The sequence below is a fragment of the Leptinotarsa decemlineata genome, unplaced genomic scaffold, assembly GCF_025532065.1.
Source record: "Leptinotarsa decemlineata unplaced genomic scaffold, Ldec_3_MD MMD2_tig00000026_RagTag_RagTag, whole genome shotgun sequence".
Lineage (NCBI taxonomy): Eukaryota > Metazoa > Arthropoda > Insecta > Coleoptera > Chrysomelidae > Leptinotarsa > Leptinotarsa decemlineata.
Genome location: NW_027412539.1, coordinates 7,411,594 through 7,435,078, shown reverse-complemented (window position 1 = coordinate 7,435,078; position 23,485 = coordinate 7,411,594). Strand labels below are relative to the sequence as shown.

Here is a 23,485-nt window from a genome sequence, read left to right as displayed (position 1 = left end):
CTCTGCTTGCAGTTTTTTGCGGTGAATTTGTTATTAAAAACATCAAAGAAACATTACAGACTTTGTGAAAAAGGTTTATTTCTCATATTCTGGAATTAAACTTAATGATCAGGATATATCTTGATCCCCGCATGAGGAATGTTATGTTTATGTTGAAGATCTTAGAAAATGGTCAAAAAGGAGAAAAAGAGCATTTAAGTACGCTGTTCCTATGGTATGGAGGGAACCTAGAAACCACACTGATGATTTCTACTTTTGTAGTATTGATATTACTGGCCATAACTCGAAAAACAAGAAGGTAATAAGCTACCCTAACCTAATTTCCGCCATCCGACCAGTAGGGCACGATGTAGATTTGCCGGTCCCAGAACCTCCAGATTATTTGAATTCTGTTCAAACTGAAATGTTTATTCTGATGTACTGTCAGATGTAGATGAGCAAGATGATGAAGAGTTCCAATGTGCTACAGCAAATAAAGAGCCTAAACTGTTTACTCAGATTGAGCTTAACGACTTAGTTAGGGATATTGGGTTAACAAAAGAAAAAGCTGAATTGCTTGGTTCTAGACTAAAAGAAAAGAACTTGTTGGCAGTTGGAACTAGCATATATTTGTCTAGGAAGAGAGAGCATAAGGTGGTTTAGTGTACTGCTCGGGCATTCCAGGTCTGATCAAAGAGTTTTTTGTTGAATACAAAAAAGAAGACTGGAGGCTGTTCATTGATTCTTCCAAAACTAGTTTAAAAGAATTGAAGAGGTTATATTTTTTAGAAGTGATTAATTTTTTTGGGAAAGAAAGTTTTTGGCTTTCTACTACTCCATCTTGATACAAAAAAAAAGAAGGATGAGGGAGTCTTCCAAAGAAAAGAAGGAAGTAACTCTATACATGGATGTGTAGATCATACAAAGAAGTAACTTTCAGACACAAACTGAAAGAAAGTCCTCCTGAAACAGCTACTTTCATATAAACATTGAATTATACGAAAGAAAAAATTCTTTCGAAACAAATACTTCTCTATGAACACTAAATTATACAGAAGATACTTTTCTCTACTCAGTTTGTATTTCAAACATTCGATGTGGAATAAAAATCAGATATCATTCACATGCGTTTTACTTTAAATGAATGGTAACAAATTGCACTTACATACAAAAAAAAATCGTAATTCATGAATGAAGTGTGTGTATTTTCTATGATGTTATCCAATTTGGTACTGAAGAGCCTTAGGGCAAGTGTCTTAAGGGCGTATATCAATGAGGATGGCAGTGTTCTAAGTAAGTGCAATTTGTTACCATTCATTTAAAGTAGAACTCATGTGAATGATATCTGATTTTTATTCCACATCGAATATTTGAAATACAAACTGAGTAGAGAAAAGTATCTTCTGTATAATTCAGTGTTCATATAGAAGTATTTGTTTAAAAAGAATTTTTTCTTTCGTATAATTCAATGTTTATATGAAAGTAGCTGTTTCAGGAGGACTTTCTTTCAGTTTGTGTCTGAAAGTTTCTTCTTTGCATGATCTACACATCCATGTATAGAGTTACTTCCTTTCTTTCTTTGGAAGACTCCCTCATCCTTCTTTTTTTTTGTATCAAGATGGAGTAGTAGAAAGCCAAAAACTTTCTTTCCCAAAAAATAGTTTAAAAGCTGTTTTATTACACAATAGTAACACTTATGCATCTTTACCTGTTGGCCATTCTGTACATGTGAAAGAGACCCATGAAAACCTAGAAATAGTGTTGAATGAAACTGGCTATTCGGCTCATGGTTGGATGACATATGGTGACTTTAAAGTAACATGCATGCTTCTTGGTCAGCAAGGAGGTTATACCAAATTTCCATGTTTTTTGTGGAATGGAACAGTAGAGCAAGGAATCAACATTGATGCAGAAAGACCTGGCCTGTGAGGGAGTCTTTAAAACCCGGCGAGAAGAACATTCTCCGCAAAAACCTTGTAGATCCTAGAAACATATTCTCTTACCACCTCTACATATACATCTAAATAAATGAACTTTAAACGTTCAAGCCAGTCTCGATATACCTACACAGTAGGTTGAATGGACTGATGCCTATCAGAAAACAACTACTTCCCTGGCTAATACCACGAAGGGCGTTGGAGTATATCCGACAGGTGTCAGTGCAGGATTCTCCAATGAAGTTATTCCTACATATGCTTTTAGCGATACAACTGCCAGAATCGATTTTCAATTATTGGAACTCACTTACAGACCGTTGTCGGGCTGTTTGGCCACTCGTCAGTGCAAGGTCTATCATCAACATGAAGTCGATGACTTCTGATAATTGAAAATCGAATTTCTTTCAAAGTATCATTCCTGGAACTAGGCCGAAGCGAATAACAAACAACATGTTTGTCACCGATCCATCTGCCCGTGAACGAGCCCGGTACAAACTGCATATCGACATGTACGCCTCCAGAGCTGCATATTCCGATCAGGTTACCTGGCTGGTATGTGCAGTTAGTACTCTGCAGCCATGAAAGGACTACTTTTGCGGGACAATTTAATAAAACCGTTGAGAAAGCAGAAAAGAGAATGGCCGTCCTCTCCTGTCTTCTAGCGAGTGTAATTCACTCAAAGTTGCTATACGGTGTCCCAGCGTGGAAAAACGTGGTTGAAGACCAAAAAGCTGTCGCTAAAACTTGCAATAATCCAAAGAACAACATTAATCAAGGGTATAGTGACCCACAGATGGTGTTGCCGTCATATCAGGATTTCTCCCGATAGAACTTTTAGTAAGAAAAAGAACGGAAACATACCAACTTGCTAGAGAAAATCTGATGACGAGATGGCAAACTAAAAGGAATAATGCAGTATATGGACGCTGGACTAAACGTCTTATTCCGAACATCCAGGAGCGGTTGAATAGAAAATATTGCGAAACAGGCTATCTCAAGGCATGGATGTTCCAAAAATATCTATTCGAACGCCTGAAAACAGATTCTGACAAGTGCCCATTGATGATAGCAGGAAAAAAATGATGGCTAATAGCGTATAAAACCATAAGAGATATTGTAGAAACCAAAGAAACAGAGGGCAGAGAGAGGAAATGAAAAATTTGAAGCGGCAAGATCAATTGTACGGGGTGCATGTGAGTTAGCAGGCGAGAGAAGGAGTGATTTTAACGGGGTATACAGGACATACATCCACCGGCCTGGGAGACCCCGGACTTCCGTCACACGTACACATTTGTGTGGTCTAGCTAACTAAAGTAGTCGCAGACTGATCGCCTCACTAGACTAAGATAAATGTGCCATATTCTGCCATCCTTGGTGTGAATCATGTCGTTCAAAAACGAATGACGAAACATACTTCAAATAATTTGTTCGAATACCGAAGTTTCACAATTAGAAATATAATAACCAAAGGGTCTGGAACAGACAAAATGAATACTGAAAAAAATTAAGAGTATGAGTATCTTCCCAGTTACTTCAAAAAACTCCGGACTACAAGAGCGTATGTTTCTGGTTTCGGAAATCTGAAAATAGACAATTTGTCCTTGACAGTAACACTCTCTCACATTCGTGCAGACAACTTGACAAGTTGTCTGCACTTTAGAAATTCAATACTGCGACCAAATCCTAATTAAATACTTGAGAGAGTATGTGTTTATTATCCAAGATACATGACCTCATTGACAAACACTGGTAAAAAGACAACATGTAAATAACTACATCCAGATAAATATACAATTACATAATTAAATGAAAATAATACATATAAATAATCACATCTAGGCAAAAGTTCACATATATTATTACATAATATAAGCACTGTCAATTTCATATCGTTTCATCATTAAAATATTCTGTCAGAATATAATAGGCTTTGGATGTCAGTGTTACATGTAACTTTTTCCTAAAAGATAAGAAATTCCTTGTTCTTCAAGAAGTTTGACACCGACGTAAATTATTGAGTCTTTGATCAGTGTAGATTTAGGGATGATAAATGATAAATTCATTGCATTGTGCGATTGTTACTTTGACGTAGATTGACGTTAATGTCAGTATTCCGTGTTTCAGGAAAAGAGGTTTGCAGAAACTCAACCTATTTACTTGGCACAAATATAGCACTGCTCGATTTTGTAGCAAAAATACACTCTTAAAGAGTTAATTACTCCACGAACCCCAGAACTGGATTGCGTACCTCAAGTTTGATTCAATGAGAGCAAAATAGACATTTTTTGCCGAAGCATAACCTAACTCTTTAACTGTAGACCTGAGGGCAAAACAACCGTATGATATTTTTTTGTTTACCATGTTTTGTGAATTCTAAATTGTTATCTATGTTAAGTCTCAAGAATTTTATATTGTTGTCAGATGATGTAGAGTCAGCACTTAACTCTATACCCGGAAGAAGAGACATTTAAATGTAAAAATGTTGTTTTATTGGAATTTAAACATCACATCACGACTTGATTTTTTGTAGGTCTCTTGTAACATTTTTTCGAAACAAGTTGACATCTTCAGAATGCCATAGAATGTTAGTGTCGTCGGCAAATAAAGGGAAGAAACCAGATATATCTAAGAGGGAAATATCATTTATATTCAGCAAAAATACATATGGACCTAAAACTGATCCTTGGGGTACTCCCCAAATAACTTTTAGTAATCCGGATGTATGGTCAGTTTTAACCAACTTGTTTCGACTTGTCAAATATGATTCTATCCACTTCAGGTCTCTTATACCATAGTGAAAGAGTTTCTGCAGTAATAATGTGTGATTGACACAGTCATTATCACAGAATACTGCCGCCACGTTTTTGCCTACATTAATGCTGTTGTATGCCATTTCTAAACAATAAAACATGGCATCAGACGTATTCTTGTTATTTCTGAATCCAAATTGTTCATTGCTGATTAATTTGTTTGCTTCAAGATATTTTAATAAATATTTTTTATTTCTCTTCATTAGTTCGTAAATCAATGAATTTGTGAAAAAACCTCAAAAACTTTTTTATGAACCTGTAAAGTTGATAAAATAGATAACGGTAATCAGCAACGGGTATAATTTAGGAAAAATGTTTAGAACATCAAATACACTAAATAATTCTTGTTCATAGCAAACCTGAAAATATCAGAAGAAAAAAAAGAAAAATGTGTCAAAAATTGTGTTGTACTTGCGGTAATAGCCCTACAGACTTCCGGCTCTATTAAAGTATTTATACCACATACCACAAGTGTGAAGTAGGAAGATACAGCAATCATAGATTGAGCATGTAAGTAATGCAAAAAAAAAAATATTGAAAAAATTTGCCCACATTGTGATTATTTACCTTTTTTGTTGGAGACAAATCGAGGATACGAAGAGATGTATTAACTAATTTGTGTCAACCAATTTTCAGAGTAGATTCAATAATCTGCCTTCGAAGCTTGATACTAAACAGTTGTTGGACTACAGTAGAGATGAACTAGGATGTCTAACAGGTTTTCTTATTGAATCATCATATGCAGAGACTCGGACTGTCGGAAAACAGCGTGTATCGCCTCTGTTGGGAAAATTATGAAACAGCAGAGCACATACTTTGTGTCTGCCCCGCAGGGTAACGAATCAAGTTTTTAGAGTACTCTTACCATCTGACAAAGACCACTCACCATACAAACTAATCGGATTCGTAAAGAAGCTGGGTTTATTTGGTTGAGCGTGAAGAAGTGTGAGCCACAATAAACCCTTGCGGGGTGCACTTTGGACCAAACCTAACCTAACCTAGCACGGGTGGATACAGGCGGACATAGTCGAAGGTGTCATTTTTCAATACTGTGATGTGGCCTTAAAAAAGATATATTTTGAATGTGAAAAGTTTACTAGAACATCCGTTATCAGTTTTCTTGCGGGTTTCTTCAGATCCCACGTAGTGAAAATTTCTTTCAGAACTGATAGTTGGGAAGCCTTTGTTGAGATTTCTTCCGCCGTCATGTCTATTTCACAGAAGAACAATGACCACATTTGATACGAATTGTTAATGATAAGAGCGATTCCATTGCAAATTATTGTTATGATGATTCATCAAGCCGTTTATCTCATCAACAACATCCTCAGTTAACTTTTAACGCCACCGCACTTTGAATAATATAAACAGACAGTCTGCAAAAGGATAAGTCACGTTTTTATACGATTAACTGAAATGGACCGATAGAAAATAACCGAGTTAAATATATGAAAACTTGGGTAAAAATTTCAATTTTGCTTTTCAGAAAGTTGCTGATTATATACCAATTTCTATAAATTTACGTAATGTGAAACCTTGCTAATGATTTTAATTTGATAAAATTACGTTAATAATATCAATCAATAATCTTCTCTAATGCATTTGTATTAGTTATTTCCACTTAACTAGACCTACAAATTAGGATTTCCGCTCGAAAATAATATTTGAGGTAGATCTTTCTCTTGGGGTAATAAAATTGAACCGACATTCCTGAAGGATTTGAAGTGGAATGGAATTAGTCATTTGAGAAATCTGAACACACCCAAAAATCAACGTACAAAAAACCGGACTAGTAGGCCGTGGTTGAAAAGAACCTGAAGTTCGTTTCGTCTGCTACTGCGGCAGACTTCATCAGTATTATATGCCTTGACTGCGGGGACGATGGTCATGTCTCACAGTCACAGATCTTTAATTTTTTATATAAATTTCTAGTTGGCCGACAATCTAAGTTAAAAATAGATTCAGATACTGAATATTATAAATTTTAGTTATTCGAGCAGTGATAAATATTTATTGAAAAGTTATGAGGCATGGGAAAGAAAGGTTTTGGCTTTCTACTTCTCCATCTTGTGGGGATCTTACAAAAAAAAGAGGAAAGAAATCAATTTGAAAAAATTATACTCTATACAAAGATGATTAGATCAGGCAAAGAAGTAACTTTCAGACACAAACTGGAAGAAAAAGCATTCTCATAACAGCTTCTTTCGTATGAACATTAAATTACAGTTTCAGAACAAATACTTTTATATGAACACTGAATTATACATTATATATGAGACATATTTACTATTTTGAATAGTACCTATACCGATTATTGGAGAGATCTTACTTCTAACATTTCCAATGGACCTTTTTTCATGTTAATTTTTCACTGATATAATAACCCTAAAACTTTTATAGCAACGGTTAGGTTGTGATTTTCTCAAACTGTTTAACCATACAATTTTTAAAGATTGTAAAACCGTTTCGAAAATACACAAGGTTGTGATGTCTGCAAATAATTGAAGTTTGCCATCAATTTTCAACTATGTCATAATTTCAATATAGATGCGGAACGGAAAATACCAAGAATAGATCCTTCCGGAACCGTTTTCTATAATAGGAATTTTCTGAAAAATATTAATTTTTCCTCATACGTAATTATGTAATTGCTGAAGTAAAATTTTATGGTTGACACTATCAAATGATTCGCACAGAGACAGAATGCTACATTTTTTATTGTATTAAATTTGTTCAGCATTTGTACAGCATCTCTGCGCTTACGTAAGTCAGAGACTAGCTATAATAAATTGTAAATTTTTTGTCTGACACTGATATTTTTTTAATAATTTTTTATAATAAGGGGAGAACAGAAAAAAGAAATTTATATTTTTTCTGCTACGATGCCTAAGGGGAAACGATTTTTGTGCAATGACACACATATTATTGATGAAATTCCACTTTTAATCATTTTGATAACTTCATACTTATTTTAATATATCTAAATTGAATTGAAAGAGTTATTTCCCAGGAGAGATTAGTTTTTTGAAAAAAATATGTTTGGCTTTTATTTCTCCATCTTCATACAAAAATTGTGGGGAACTTCCAAAGGAAGGAAGAAAGCAATTAATTTTACAAAATTAAATCTTTACGAATATGTGTAGATCTTGCATAGGAGTTACTTTCATATACAATTTTTTTATGAAAATGGAGAAGTAAAAGCCAAGAAACTGTTTCTAAATCATTTATGACGTTCTCAATATCTAGAATGGTTTCGGAAAAACAAACATCATTTGATAATTTTAAACTGATAATAATATAATTAGTTTTTAATTTTTGACATATTTTTTGTTTTGACTGTTAATTTCAAATTTTGTATTTCAATTTCTCATTATTTATAGTTTTTGATATTCTGTAAAATTGAATATAATACTTGCCAAACCTATTTTGGAGTAGATGCTTTTGCGTACTAATTTTCAGGTCTTTTTTTTACTTCTTCAAGAGACTTTTTTCAACAAATTTATTGTTTTTATTGTACTAATTTGAAAAATATTAATTATAAAAGTCAACTCTTTCATATAATGGCATATGATTATTCAATGGCACAATTTATCAGTAAACCGAGGTTCATAATTTTCATCAATTTTGAATATTTTTCTCATGTGAAGCACAGAAAGTATCGATCACCTTATAAACTAGCGAGCCGCCCCGGCTCCGTACGGGTGCAATGCTGATACTAAATATACATATAAACGCGTGCAATCGCTGCTAATCTTAAATTACATGTTGTGAAGGGCCATATTGACCTATATACAAAGAGTGGTGCTTAAAATCGCTTCGTACTAACCTTCAAAAGAAAGCTGTTGAAATTTCATCATTTTCTACTTGTGAGTTGTGGATAAAATGGTTAATGGATAAAAAAAATCGTGTTTTAATTTTACACTGCTTCTTGATGGAAAAAAAACCGTTCAAACGAAGTAATGGCTTGAAAAGTATTATAAGGACACCGATTCATATCAAAAACAACAATTAAACGTTATGCTGAGGTCGTAGAGAAACCGATGATGCAGCACTCAGTAGACGTCCAAATGAGGCAATAACATCAGAAAACATAAATAAAAATCCACAAAATCGTTTTAAATGATCGAAAAGTGATGTTGCGTGAGTTAGTTAACATTGTAAGGATACCAAAAGAACGTATTGGCTTTATATTGCATGAGCATTTGACTATGAGAAAGCTCTGTTCAAAGTGGTTACCACGCGAACTCACTGTTGACCAAAATCAAGAACGTTTTGGTTATTCTGAGCAGTGTTTGGCCATGTTGAAAAACAAAAAACCGGAATTTTTGCGTCGATATGTGACAATAGGTTTGTTCTGGTTCCGAAACTGTTTGGAAACTGCGCAACACATGCGTACAATCAAAAACGTCTCAAACAGTCCGAAATAGTCTCGAGGAGACCACTGTGCCACCTATCGTATATATAAAGAGATGAAGACGAGAAAATACACATGAATGCGCATGAGCAACGGGAACAGTTCTCAAAAGTTCAGCCTCGAGAGCAAGAACAATTCGGGACGGTTCAAGACAGTTTAGGATCATTTCGCAGTCGAAACCAGAACAGAGGATTCATCAATCCTCAATAAACCAGAACGATCTATATCAACTGCGCATGATCCTGACATCCTAGAACCTGAATTTCGTAGAACCAGAACAAACCTAATGAATGAAACATGGATCAATCACTTCACTTCGGAATCAAACGATCGTCAACAATCGGCTGGAAAGGTTTATGGCCTCGATATTTTGGGATGTACGTGGTGTAATATTCACCGAGTATCTTGGGAAGCTCTATTTGATAATGATGGCATGAGAAAAACAACAAAATCCCAATTGATTTTGTTCTCGATGAAAATAATGTGACGTTCATTATTGATGGCGGATTTCTTCTTCATCATGTTGTATGGAGCAGAGAAGATAATTTTTCTATTATTTTTGATAAATACATGAATATTTTACAAAGGCATTACAGTTCCAAAATAATTGTTGTATTTGACGGATATTCAGACTACAGACTGAAGAAACTGCATTTATAATAGGACAAGATATTGATTTACTTGTCATTTTAATTGGGCGTACTCTGTCTTACGAACAAGAAATTTTCTTTAAAAACGTTGGGAAAGGAAATGTAAAAACGGAGATATACTGGACTAAAAGTTTTGATAATTATCCTCATTCCAAAACACATATTTTATTTCTGCACGCAGTAAGTGGCTGTGACACAACTTCTGCGCTTTTTAAAAAGGGAAAAAATCATTTTCAAAAGTTTTTGAAAAACTGACAAATTTGGATGAACTAGCTGCAGCATTCGAGGAAGAAAATTGTAAGACCCAGAGATTATTAGAGAGTGGAACTCAAACCTTATTGGCAGTCTATCATGCTCCGAAATCTGTGAAAAGTCTCGATCATCTTTGTTATATGCATTACGTCAAGTCTACAAAACTTTATAAACCTGTGTAGCTTTCAAATATTCCAGCAACAAGTGCAGCTGCTCATCAACATTTCAAACGTGTATATTATCAAATTCAAACTTGGTTAGGGTATGATTTGGAACCCCAGGTATGGGGTTGGGCAATGCGAAACGATTTTCTGGAGTCTATCATGACAATTTTACCACCTGCTCCAGAAGATTTGCTAAATACAATTTTCCGCAACTGCAAGAGTGGTTGTGGTTCGCGATGCGGATGCAGGAAAGCGGGCTTGCAATGCTCTTTAGCTTATGGCCAATGTAATGGGCAAGCTTGTCTCAATGCTCTACCATATCAGAGCGACATTAACGAAGATGGAACCTTTGACCCCGAAATCATGGAAGAACTTGAGACAAATGTCGTTGAAGATGATAATGAAGACCAGTTTGAAATTTACCAGCAGCCGGAAGACGATGAAGAGGAAGAAGATGATTAAAATTATAAATTGTAGTTTTTGTACCCTTTATTCCATTTTTTTACTTTTAATAAAAATAAATGTTTTGAATGATATTTTTTAATAAAAAGATTAATTCATAATTTATTTGTTTTTCTTTCATCATGTAGGAAGTTATTAATTAGGTTAAAATTCAAATATAATTCCTATATTGTCATTAACAATTCTGCAATTACATGGGCAGGTAAGTGCTGTTAAATAAATTGATACTGAATAAAAAGTGGATAGGTTAGAAAAAAATGATATAATATAATATAGTAGTTATAAAAATTGACAAATATTTATAATCATTGATTTATGGATGGTTCATCAACTATATATGGCGCGTTTTCGACCGGAGGCACCGGTAGACTTGAAGTGATCCTGTGACCGCACGCTCTCCACCCTCTATCTCGAAAACGGTTCACCGTATGAAAAATTTTTTCAAACAAAATTTGTAGAGAATTTTGTATTCTACAAATATAAATAGCATAAAATCCATAGAAAATGAGATATTTAGAAAAAAAGCGCTAAAAACTGATTTTTGTGACCTTTGACCTTGAAATTTAATAGTTGCGTACACCCTACCATATGTAGGTGTTCAGACAAGTTTTAGGGTGCCAATATACAAGTATTTACAGACTAACAGCTGGGTATCTCGAATTCCGCGGGAACTTACTATAATGACTGGACTATACCATCAACGATGAATATTGTATTGCATATAGATAACTGAAATTGCGGTTCAAAGTAACAAGATTAATTTTAAAATTGTTCACGTCAAATATTTTTTCTCTTTACAATTACAAGTTAATTTTCGGTACATTACGACTGCACTCAATTTGTATTTTACATCACTATTTGGACTAACAATCAAGAACATTTTAATTTGATTCTGGACTGTACTTCCTGATTCTCTTGTAGGAACCGTTCAATTGAATATTGCAAAACTGTTGTAAATATCTACCAATCGATTGGTATCATTCTCATTGCCTTATAAATTTAAACTCATGTCTTCGAAAAACGAATATTCAGTAGTACAGGAATTCATTAGTCATTTTCGGTTAATAAATCCGAATGCATATTTTCTAACTAAAGCTTAAACTAAATCTTTCCTTAATTCCCACATCCGGGTGTAGGAATTAGAGACAATTACGAACTGGCAGCTGTTCAAAGTCCACTTGTAGTTAGTTCTCTGTAATCTTCATGTATAGTCAAACTTGCGCTGGATAATAATTAAATAATAATACACAGCGAAGATGCTGTATAACTGCATTTAATATCTAATCACATTTCGAATGGAAGTTAAAATTATATTTGACGACATATGTGATCTACGAAGCAGTGACGGCTCGTCCATTGGAGAATAGGGGAGGCTTAAGTCATAATAGTATATTATGCAACGATTATGTAATGATGGTTATTAAGACACGAGCATTAACCGGGATACGAAACGAGCCGAAGGCGAGTTTTGTATGGTATAAGCGAGTGTATTAATAACCATTACATGATAGTTGCATACGCTATTTTTTCTAAACCCGATAAATAATGAAAAACTATAAATATTATATTTGTATTGAACACATTTACAGTAATTAACTCATATTTAAAAAAAAAACACAAACTTAATGGTATTATCATGGATATATGAAAACTATAAAGATTCTAATTATATTTATATTGAATATAACAACTGTAATTAATCTGATCTTTTAAAAATATTGGAGTCGATGGTATTCCTTCTATATCGCTGTTTTCAGACATTTTGATAATATAGGTAGGTAATACGAAAACTGATTTTGACAAATGAAGCAATTAGTTACTTAGGTTAGAATCTAGGACAAAGGAACAGGATTCTTGATTGAAAAATTATGGGTTTCTATTGGTTGATAATCTGTATCGTTATGAAAAATCTGTATCATAATGGATATCATTATGAAACGGATTATGGTCATATAAGTGTATTGTTAGAGTACGGGTGTAGAAAAAGACTTATACACACAGAAAATCCCGCCGGAAGCGCGAAATTTTTTATGTTGTTGCATGCTTTGCTTAATACTAAAGTTATGTTAATTATTGAAGTGAAAAGTGTCAAAGAAGGAGAAATAAGGTGTAAAGGTGACCCAGTGAATGAATGCTTGTGTTTTTAAATAGTTTATTTTGTGAAAAAGAAGGCTGAAAAGTTGCCCTTTTCAGAACTTTGAAGGGCCGTAACTTTGTAAATAAGGGAGAGCGCCGCTTTTTTCTTTCGGATTCGTAATCTACGCATCAAAATACGTAAGTACACGCAAACATTTTTTCAAAATCGCCGGGTGTCCTCAAAACGAAAATTTACCTAAAATTTATTATCATAAGATAAAGACTTAAAATTATTTCTCAGCAACCAATCGACTATATTGTCAGATTTTTTAATTTCGTCCAACTTATCCATAATAAATGAAAAAAAAAACTTACCGAAAAGTAAAGACCTGAAAACATCTTGAAATTGTAAAAAAACACTTTAAAACACATTAAAAATATTACCAAAAAACACTGCTATGATACAATATTGTGGTTTTATACACAAATAACAAATATTATCAAGAAACACTGAAACGATTTACCGAAATATTTTTCAGTCGCGGTCTGTCACGGCATCCCGACCGAATAATTAAATAAAAAACAAACGCAGTCGTACACTAACGGAGACCAACTGGAGGCTAGCCTCCTCTAATGCTATAATTTCTGCAAATGAAATTACAAATCGGGACATATGTCGCTGGTTGGATCAGTCTCGTGGAGCCTGTGTATTTTAAAGCGTTCGGAGGCTTGGCTCCCTTGCAACGTATGGCATTTATTATTTCGGGTTTTATTATTTATTTATTTATTATTTTGGGGTACTCTAACGGAGACCAACTGGAGGCTAGCGTCCTCTGACGCTATTATTTCTGCAACTGAAATAACAAATCGGGACGTATGTCGCTGGTTGGATCGGTCTCGTAGAGCCTGTGTATTTTAAAGCGGTCGGAGGCTTGGCTCCCTTGCAACGTATGGCATTTATTATTTCGGGTTTTATTATTTATTTATTTATTATTTCGGGGTACTCTAACGGAGACCAACTTGAGGCTAGCGTCCTCTAACGCTATAATTTCTGCAACTGAAATAACAAATCGGGACGTATGTCGCTGGTTGGATCGGTCTCGTGCAGCCTGTGTATTTTAAAGCGGTCGGAGGCTTGGCTCCCTTGCAACGTATGGCATTTATTATTTCGGGTTTTATTATTTATTTATTTATTATTTTGGGGTACTCTAACGAAGACCAACTGGAGGCAAGCCTCCTCTGACGCTATAATTTCTGCAACTGAAATTACAAATCGGGACGTATGTCTCTGATTGGATCGGTCTCGTGAAGCCTGTGTATTTCAAAGCGGTCGGAGGCTTGGCTCCCTTGCAACGTATGGCATTTATTATTTTGGGTTGATGGTTTATTCGTTATTCGTTCATGGGCGGTGCGTTTGAGTTTTGTTGATGCAGGATACAGTGTGGTACGTACTACGTAGAGAGTGATATTGTTTTTTCGGGCATATTATGTATTTATATTAAAAATTATTGGTAAAGTAATGATAACCAAGCATTTTTAGAGAAAAATAATCATAATTATTTGTCAATATCTTTTAATTTATTGCGATGAATGAATAGCCTCAAATTTTATGGGGAGGCTTAGCCTCCCATGCCTCCTCTGACGAGCCGCCGCTGCTACGAAGTCTGTTGAAAAAATAAGGTAAATGTTCAAATTTAGCGGGCTACGAACATTTGATTAGCAATTTTTTTATGTTGGTACACTCGTCTCGAACATATGTTCACCACTTTCAACTGTCTAGCATGTTTAGTTTGTTGGTGAGAGGCATACAAGTTAGAAGTGTTGAGCGTGTTTGGCGATTTTTTGCTATTGAAAAAAAAATCAAAGAAATTGCATCAAATTTTGTGTGAAAAATTGAAACAAGTGCTCAAAAATACTTGAAATGGTGACTGTGATGTACGGTGTTATACTCTCGAGTCAGAAAAATGTTTATATGTGGTACAAGCTTTTCACAGAAGGTCGAGAAGATGTGAATGCTCGTCATGGACGCATCTGCATGTCAACAACCGATGAAAATATTGAGAAAGTAAAAAAAAAATGTTATACAGTGTGTAAAAGCTAAATGGAATAAATTCATTATTTCGGTTACTGTCCATATTTGAAAAAATTCCGAAACACGTCGAATGTAAATTATAGTTTGACATTCTTCAATGTAAAAATGCCAACCCCCTTCGAATGAAAGGTACAACCCCCAATGTTTATCATTTGAAAGGTATCTTCATTCTGTATTCAAAAATGTTATCGCTTTCAAGGTACCGAAAATCGATAAAATACACTCAAAAACTAAAATGTAATGCAAAACGTAATGAAATGTAGAATACGAAAAAGAACTATGGATGTTAACGAAGTAGACGTTCAAAGTGTTCACCGCGAACTTCTTGGCAACATCCTAATTTCAAATAAAACTGTCTTCTATAACATTATTCATGCTTATCATGCGTGACCGACCTAATCGAAAGCGTTATTCGTTCTTTTAAGTCATTAAAATCTGAAGGTTTAGTTTTGTACACATTGCTCTTTCCATATTCCCAGAAAAAGAAATCTGATGATGAAAGATCATCGATCCTTGCCTCCCTATCCACCGATTGGGAAATGTTGTATAGAGGTATTCCCGGACATTAACTTGGTAATGTGGTGGTGCTCCATCCTGCTGAAACCATATCGTAGTCACTAGAACTTGAGGGTTTCCTGGATCAGGATATGAAATTGTTAAACTTGAAATGACATCATTTTGAAGTAGTGCCAAACAATTATCGCCTTCAAGTTGCCCTCAATGAAAAAGGGACCAATAATATGGTTTCCTACAATCCCTACCCAAACATTAAACTTTTGAGGTTATTGCGTGTGTTCTTCTCTCATTCAGTGAGGATTTTCTGTTGACCAGTAGCGGCAATTTTGCCGATTAGCATAACCGTTAGGAGACAAAGTACTAATCGGAAAACATAACATCTTCTAACTGAATGCTATTGCTATCCAACATGTCCATCATTTGCTCATAAAAATAAGTTTTTTCATGTCTTCCATGATCATGGTATCATTTTATAGGGATTCATTTTCTTTTCTTTTAATAGGTTCACTACGATATATGGCTAACATTGAATGTAATAAGTTATTTTTTTGCTGGTATCGACTTACGAATGAACAACTCTTCTTCACTTCTTCCAATTTATGAGCAGTTTCGTCGGCCTACTGAGGGAGTTATTCGGAAGCTTGTGACTAAATTTCGAACCCAGTTTACATTATTGGGCATTAAACCACCAACACGCATACGTAGAGTGAGGACCGAAGAAAATATTGCGGCTGTATTCGCCACTGTTAGTGATGACCGTGAAATGTCGAATCGTCACCGTTCGCAGCAATTGTGCCTCTGTTACACCACTACGTGGAAAATTTTGCGAAAGGATTTAGGTGTAAAACCTTATAAGATACAGCTGGTGCAAGAATTGAAGCCACACGACCTTCCGCAACGTCTAACATTTGGAGAATGGGCGCTGGCTAAGTTGAAGGATGATACACATTTTTATCAAAAAATTGTGTTCAGCGACGAGGCTCATTTCTGATTAATGGATACGTTAACAAGCAAAATTGCTGCATCTGGAGTGAAGACCAGCCACAAGCATTGCAAAAGCTACCGATGCATCCCGAAAAAGTCACTGTTTGGTGTGGATTATGGGTCGTTGGCATCATCGGCCTTACTTCTTCAAAGACGACAATGACCGGAACGTTACTGTGAATGGCGAGCACTACCATGTGATGATTGACGAATTTTTGTTGCCCAAAATGGAAGAATTGGACATGCCTGACATGTGGTTTCAACAAGACTGTGCCACATGCCACACGGCACGCGAAACAATGGCCCAATTAAGAGCCGCCTTCGGTGAACAGTTTACCTCACGTTTGGGGCCCGTCAATTGGCCGCCAATATCGTGTGATTTAACGCCTTTGGATTATTTCTTGTGGGGTCATGTTGAGGCTCATGTCTACAGGGATAAACCAGCAAAGACTGACGCTCTGGAAGCCAATATTGAAGCATTTATACGTGAAATACCGGTCGATATGTTAGAGAGAGTGTGCCATAATTGGACCTTGCGCATGGGCCATCTAAAGCGCCCCACATGACCAAGCTCGCGAAACTGCTTCTCTATTTTGCTTATTGTTCCTTGAGATATAGGCGGTAAATAAGGAAATTTCACATGAAATAGGCGAGCTACTTTCTGTTGTGTTCGGGTTTTATCTCCGTAAACAATCATTTCCGTTAACTAAACCATTCGTCAGACTCGAAGTTAACGAACGTTAAACTTAAATTAAAATACTGACAGCTAATGTTGTAACATACAAGGCGTTATAAACCAATGTTGCCACGGAAATTATTTACAGTTTTTATAGGATATCATCTAAAAAGAATGTTGCTATGGTTTTTGCTTACTTATCAATAGCTCAACATGAAATAATAAGTTTTAAGTACTTATATTGCAATAAGTTTTGAATGTATTTTATCGAATTTCGGTAACCACATGATTTCAATTTATTTTATCTCAATTGTTGCAATAAACTTGAAACGATAACATTTTTGAACAAAGAATGAAGATCTTTAAAACGATATATCACAAGCCTATACTCCTCATTTAAAAAATTGGGAGTTGTACCTTTCATTCGACATCAACGGTGATCCGGATTTGCTCAAAAAGGTCATAACTGGTGACAAATCATGGGTATATGGTTATGACATCGAAACTAAAGTACAATCGTCCCAATGAAAGGGCCCACGAGAGCCAAGACCAAAAAAGCACGCCAAGTTTGATCAAATGTCAAGATTTTGCTAACTGTTTTCTTCTATTACCGTGGCATAGTGCATCAGGAGTTTCTGCCACAATGTCGTACGGTCGACAAGGAAAAACAATTCATGGCTTTTGCAACACGATAATGCACCTGCTCACTCGTCATTGCATGTTCGTAATTTTTCGGCCAAAAACAACAACGTAATAATCTCTTAGCCACCGTGTTTGCCCGATTTGGCCCCCTGCGACTTTTTCCTGTTCCCAAGATTGAAGATACCCATGAGAGGTCGGCGTTTTGCAATGATTGAGGAGATAAAAAAAACGAAGGACATACTCAAGGATATACCAAAAAGTGCATATCAGAACTGCTTCGAGTATTGGAAAAAACGCTGGGACAAGTGTATGATACATGAGGGGGACTTCTTTGACGGGGGCAAAATAGAAATAGAATTTTTTTTGCGAAAAATAAAAATGCACCTTATTTTTTCAACAGATCTCGTATTTATATACCACCTTCAGTAGGAACCTGATACTATGTTGCATTTTTTCAAAATGCTTGAATCACTGAATTGCTTTAGACTAGATTGTAAAATACTTACTTTTGGAGACTTCAACGCAGCCTCTTTTTACTATGATCCAACGGATTTTGAATCTGGAGCCATTTTGGACTTTATGAGCTTAATTAACGCTAACCAGTACAATAATATTCTTAATGAGCATTATAAGTTACTTGATCTTGTGGTAGCCAACTTTGAATTCACGATAGTTACAGATTCTAACTCGTTTACTAAAGAAGATGTCTATCATCCAGCACTCAACATTCTTCTAACTTCCCAATGTGAAGCCACGGACTACTTAAGTTCAATTCTTCAAGTTATAAATATAACTTCAGACGTGCCAATTTCCCTCTGTTATTCAACATTTCATTTTAAATAGACTGGACGAACGTAAAAATTTTTGTAATGTAGATGAAGCATGCCATTTCTTATACTCCTCTCGGTAGTAAGCTATCGATGAAAGATGAAAGGTTCAAAACTATCAATTATTTTCAAACATTCAAGAATTTCAGAGCAAACCTTAAACGTAAGATCACAACCGCATATGCCTCCTATGTGCAAGAAATGGAAAGACAGGTCACAGGCAATCCAAATAGATTTTAGAATTTTGTCAATTGCAAGAAAAAGAAATAAGAATTCCTGGTTGTATGCAATATAATGATTCTACTCTTGATTCTTCTCAGTCAATTGTGGATGGGTTTGCAAAGTTTTTTTCTAGTGTATACTTGAACTCCAACTATAATAATACCGAGACTAGATTTGATCCATTGGATAACCTTAATATCACGATTAAGCCCATATTCAAATCTGGTGACCGATCATTCGTATACAACTACAGGCAGTGGCTATATTATGCAATTTTGGAAAACTCTTTGAAAGCATTATTTATGATTGAATATATAACGATATTAGAATGATAATAACACCAAGTCCGCATGGATTCATGTCCAAAAGATCTAACGTGACAAACCTGGCGAGTATACTGATATAGAAAAAGCCTTCGATCAGATTGACCACTTCCTTCTTTAGAAAAAACTTCAATGAATTGGATTTTCTACGTCTTTGATAGTATTGCTCAAATCTTAACTTTCAGATCGCATACACTCGAACCATTATATTTCTAGTTCAGGGGTGCCCCAAGGGTCTAATCTGAGTCCATTCTTATTGTTAATTTTCATAAATTACATTTCGGTAAGGATAACATGCCCTCATTTACTTTTCGCAGATCACTTGAAAATTTATCCAGTAACTAAGTCCATAGACGACTGCTATCATTTACAGGACTCTCTCAATGAAGTTCAATTCTGGTGTGGTGAGAACAGTCTTCAACTGAATGTAGATAAATGTAAAGTACTATCTTTCTACAGAAAATTTTTATACAGTATCGATCTACTTTTAGATGCTTTGTTTGGCGAAGAGCTTGCGATTTATTTGGATAAGGCAATAGATAGCTACAAAGATACACCTTTAATCTACCATGTTAGATTTGTTCCTAAAAAACATTAAATTTTTTAAATCAGTAAAATTTCTCCGAAGTGCAAAAAAATGAATCCGTAGATTTGCTATCCGTCTAGAGACTGGTGGATATGGTAGTTTGAACATCTAATTTGGCGGCTAAGGCCCTTGATTTTCTTTCAAATGAGTTACTTATGTATTTCTTTTGTTATTCTCCGAACGAAACAATAATAATATTTGTTCTCCCTGTACAAAACTTATTATCACCGTTGTTTTAGGAGATCTATCGAATGTGGTCACCTAAACTTCCATTTCAAAAACCACCGATTATGTCACCACATCAAAGTCGGTGACATAATCTGTTTAGTACTTGAAGTAAACTATCACCGATAAAAGAACGAAATTAGCGAATCTGTTGAATAATTCAGCCGCTGAATCCAACAAGTATCGTCGTTGAAATAATTAGTATTGTTTATTTGGACCCACATTTTTATCACATCCATTTACTGCCCACTCCTCAAAATTCAGCTATAGCAGTAATACTTAAAGATGCAGTCATCGAGGCAACTCGCTCGTTATTAGAATTGATATAAAGTGTGCCAAATAACGGCATCTTAGGAAAATGAGAACGCATTTTACTTTTATTGATATGCGAAGGATTTGCGGATATGACCTCGAAAGATATCTTTGTATTGATCGATAGGTTAATAGAAAAAGTAATGATTATTATTCACCACTGCAAGAATTAAATGCATGTTATATACATTATTGAAATGAGTGAGTCATGGAAGTTGATATTGTGAGAAAACCATGGAGTACAAAATATCCATGAATTTAAAAACGGAGTAGGATCTAATAGGCAAATAGTATCTGTATTTATACTCAACTTGAAAGATCTATTAATGCGTGCTACTACGAATCGAAGACAATTCCAACAACTCGATAAGGTTTGCCGAGTTATTTGTTGTTTATAAAAACGACAAAAAATGTCAGTATGACAATGAACATCATTCTTCAGTTAGAATATTCTCATTTAGTTTCAGTTTTAGTTTCGTTTTCGGTTTTACTAGTAGAAAGGGTCCACGTCAACAATCTCTAAAATGGTCAATTCTCGTCCATTGGAAGAAAAAATTGAACCGATTTTTACTTACGGTGCGACGAGTAAACGCTAGTTGCACACACACCGATTTTGGACGGCCAGTATAAAATCGGCCGATATTTTATTGGTAGCGAGTGCTTGCACACTCACCGGATTTTTATCGGTCAAACAATCAGTTGCTTTGTTGTCGTAATTAGCATGCACTACCAAAACGAAGTTAATGCGTAGTAACTACAATTTCACCGAGCATTCGAGACTGGAATGGTCGGTAAAAAACCGGTGAGTATGCAAGAGTGTATTAAGTCATGTACGCCACTACTTACCAGTACTGCCGGCGATACAGTGACAGTGGACGGCTGCTCACCGGTATTTTACCGGCGACGATCACCGGTAGGCATGTGTGCAAGGTCCCGTTCCCACCTTTGGTTCAGTATTGAAATTTGGACGACCGGTACAAATTCGGCCGTCCAAAATAGGTGTGTGTGCAACTAGCGTAACACGAGACCGAAAGGATTTTCAATGAACGTTTTCCGAATCGTATAAAACAGTTTTATACTTGATAATGGAGTCAAACCCGAAACCGGTCGTACAAATGAAATCAACTAGTGGTAATTAGACAAAAGTGTTTTCATTCATTTCATTAAAGTGAACATCTGAAGGTTTTGGTAATCCTGTATCACATCGCGTCTTGGGTTCATAAGGTTTGTTTTTGACTACTTGCATTGTTATCACACTCATTATTACTATTAGCACTTGTCCACTTGTTTTAAACATATAACAAAAATTTTAAGTAATTAAAACTGCACCAATAACGAATTTCAACACTCAAATCGCGATCAGTTCCTGAACTGAACACGACGGCGATAACCATCCCCGCATTCCCGATTTCTATTCTTCTTCTACCGAGGAAACTATGGTGTTAGCGAAACGCCTCTTGAAATAAAAAATGTTTTAAGAAAATCGTTCAATTCTTATCATGAATACTATGTTGTATAGATAATTGAAAACATTTATTTTGTAGACTTGGCTTGGTATTTTGGAGACTTGTAGACTTGGCTAAATGCCAATTTTTTTATGTTCTTACAACAAAAAATCCATCAGTTAATTCATATTCGTATTATCTGTTAGAAATCTGTTAACATCTGTTTTTCCGTTAACCACCTGTGTCAGTATTTACATTCATTATCAGACTGAAAATTTTAAACTACTTAGAATATTGGAAGAGGTCAATTTTCAAATGCGAATGTACCTAGTTCCATAACACTTGTTGCTGGAATGTTTATTTATAATGTGATAAACTTTTTGTTATCTGACAAAGGATAATTCGTAATAATTCACGTTTTAAAATAAGTTGAGAACAACTACATTTTTCGACTTGAAATTCATTGTTTTGGTTGAATGCCAACTGTACTTGAATATAATTGGCCTTCCAAGAATTTTGTGAACTGTAACTATGTAATAAATTGTTTTGCAGAGCCAGATGTACTTCAATTGTGTGAGGTTACTAGTAGAATAGTTAAGAATAAGTTTAGTTTTAAATTTTCAAAACCCTAATTACGAGAATCAATAAATATGTGAAAGTTTTCAAACATGCCAGATAAAAAACTAGAATCAATCCTGAACGCTAAAACCTCTCCGTCATTCATAATCTTACGTAGGTAAATGTAAATCAGTTCGTAAAAATATGTCACACATACCATGTTAATTCATGTTAATGATAACGTTGCAGTTAGGTTGTGAGAAGAGTAAAAAGATGTAATACACAAAAACACCCACACAAACACGAAATGATAGTCTATCTAATAAACAAAAGGACGTACAGCGATAATCATAACAGAAACGAACTAAACCAAAAACGACTGAACACTAACGCAGAAGCTGCAGTTCAAACTAAGCTACCGCCAGCTCTCAATGAATGCAGTGTTGCCAGCTCGTTCGTCATTCCCTTCTCTGAGATACGCAATTATAGGTCAGGACCAGAGACACATCTGCTGATTAGTTTGCATCCGAATGAATTTTGTAGAAACTCGCATTTTATCGTAGAGAACAATCTTTGAAAAGTATTCAATGGCAAAGATAAAGAAATTTAAATCTCTCCGAAACTATTAATAGTACGAGAAAATTACTTATCACGTTTTTCATTTAGCACACACATTATTTTCTATTAGAATGGTCTCGATTTTTGTCTTCAAATACTGAAATATCTCGAAAACTATCATAGCTGCGGTAAAATGAGTGATGACCTTTATTGATTATAGGTAATGCAATTTCCTACAAAATAGTTTCGCAGATTTTTTCTGAGTATGAATATACCGTTTTCAAAATAATCGGAATTCACTTCGTAATACAGATAGGTTCAATGATTGAAATTTTTCCAAAACTATCAAAAGTATAGCAAAATTCGTCAGATAAAATAAAAAGACAACAAAATGAACAAAAAATTAACATCTAAACTTCCAAACTTCTATATCTATACTAATATCATAAATGTGAAATTTGGTTTCTCACATAAGTTTCGTGACAGACCAGTTTAAAGTTTTAATAATTGAAAAAAATGATAAACAAAAACGTCCAATTCCAGCGTAGCGTCCAATGATAGCGTATTCATTTTTAATGTGCTTGTGGTTATATGCGTTTCATGTAGTTAATCCTCATTTTCGTTTGTTTTCGAACCTGTGTTGTCTGTTATATCTGTTTTTAACGTGTTTTCAATATGGATAAACTAATGTTTGGTAAGTCCACCTGTTTGTTTTGTTACAAAATATGTGATTAGTAAAAACTATATTATTTTGCAATATGTATTAGCATGTATA

At 34.9% G+C, this 23,485-nt stretch overlaps 1 protein-coding gene across 3 annotated transcripts in view; it reads right to left on the bottom strand.

Annotated features, from left to right (window-relative positions):
• Positions 1-22,552, bottom strand: part of LOC111503747 (multiple EGF like domains draper) — a 110,966-nt gene extending 88,414 nt beyond the window's left edge. For 2 of the 3 annotated variants that reach the window (XM_023158133.2, XM_023158136.2), the window contains exon 1: positions 22,370-22,551. The gene's annotated coding sequence lies outside the window, so the exon portion shown is untranslated. Of the gene's footprint in view, positions 1-22,369 lie in introns of all 3 variants that reach the window. The other variant, XM_023158135.2, reaches the window with a different exon arrangement.
• Positions 22,553-23,485: the final 933 nt, after the last annotated feature.